The sequence below is a fragment of the Vicia villosa genome, linkage group LG3, assembly GCF_029867415.1.
Source record: "Vicia villosa cultivar HV-30 ecotype Madison, WI linkage group LG3, Vvil1.0, whole genome shotgun sequence".
Classification (NCBI taxonomy): domain Eukaryota; kingdom Viridiplantae; phylum Streptophyta; class Magnoliopsida; order Fabales; family Fabaceae; genus Vicia; species Vicia villosa.
This window is the reverse complement of record NC_081182.1, coordinates 158,506,592-158,508,039: the sequence shown is the minus strand read 5'-3', so window position 1 is coordinate 158,508,039 and position 1,448 is coordinate 158,506,592. Positions and strand designations below refer to the sequence as shown.

At 39.2% G+C, this 1,448-nt stretch overlaps 1 non-coding gene across 1 annotated transcript; it reads right to left on the bottom strand.

The window, feature by feature from the left end:
* Positions 1-665: 665 nt before the first annotated feature.
* LOC131593799 (small nucleolar RNA R71) lies at positions 666-772 on the bottom strand. Its single transcript, XR_009281179.1, has one exon. It is a non-coding gene; the product is annotated as a small nucleolar RNA R71 (small nucleolar RNA).
* Between the last annotated feature and the right edge of the window lie 676 nt (positions 773-1,448).

Here is a 1,448-nt window from a genome sequence, read left to right as displayed (position 1 = left end):
TCTTTGAGGCATGTGAGAGACCATGAAATCCACTTGAGATATCTGAAGTTGATTTCTCCTTGGAAGAGAGAAAAACCTAGTTTAGAAGCCTTTGATTAGGAGAGTGTGCACTTAGTCAAACCTTTGAGTCTTGCACCTATGCATGAGCTTTGAAGGTGAGATGAGATGGGAAAATTTTGGGGTATGAAAGACGACAAATCAAAGAATAATGTCTAAAACACGATATTCCTTTTCCTGAATTAGAATTTGAACCTAAATCGGAACTTGAACTAGAATCAGACATGGCCGAAGGACCACGAAATCTTCCTCTTAAGTTATATGCTACCCTGTCACAGCAAGAACCACATAACAACATTTCTGCCCCTACTATCAACTGAAATGATTTTGAGTTGAAACCTTCATTTTTGTCATCCGTACAACAAAATCAATTTTCCGATAATTCTACGGATGACCCTAATGAACATTTGTCAAAGTTTGTGCAATACGCAGACACAGTGAAAAAAAATGGTGCCAGTCCTAATGCGTTAAGACTACGTCTTTTCCCTTTCTCATTAAGAGATAAAGCTTGTGCTTGGTTGCAATCCTTGCCATCCAACTCTGTCACCACATGGGAAGAGTTGAAGAACGTCTTTTTAACACGATAATTTCCACCAAGAAAAACAGCTATGCTAAGAGCCCAAATCAATGTATTTTGACAAAAAGATACTGAATCTCTCTTCGATGCATGGGAAAGATACAAAGAAATGATGAGGATGAGTCCACATCATGGTCTAGAAGATTGGCTAGTCATCCATACATTATATAATGGTCTCTTTTACAATACAAGATTGACAATAGATGATGCCGCTGGTGGCACACTAATGGACAAACCTTATGAAGAATTCTATCAACTCATTGAAAGTATGGCTCAAAGCCATTATCAATGGGGAAGTGAAAGAACTCCAGTAGAAAAGTCTTAAACAAAAGGCGGAATGTACGAAATTAGTTGCCTTAATCATGTTAATGCTAAGGTGCTCTTACCCAAAAGATAGAGAACTTGACCATAACACCCGCAGCCGCCGTGGCTGCTACCGCTCCAAACTGTGGATTATGTGGAGTTCCTGGACACATTGCCCCTGAATGTCTAATTTTGGCAGGAGTCTTTGTAGATCAAGTGAATTATGCTCAAGCTAACCCTTATGCAAATACCTAAAATCCTGGTTGGAAAAACCATCCCAATTTTTCGTACAAGAACAACAATGCATTATATGCACCTAGTCAAGCACATGTTGTACCGCCAGTGTATCAAAAACCCATTGCAACTGTTCCTAACGTTCCTAGGAAATCTAACCTCGAAATTATGATGGAAAACTTCATTGCTACGCAAGGTCAACAAATAAGGATTTCCTTAACCAAATATTCACACCGGTGAACAGCTCAAGCAATTAGCAAACAAGGTAGATGCCCTA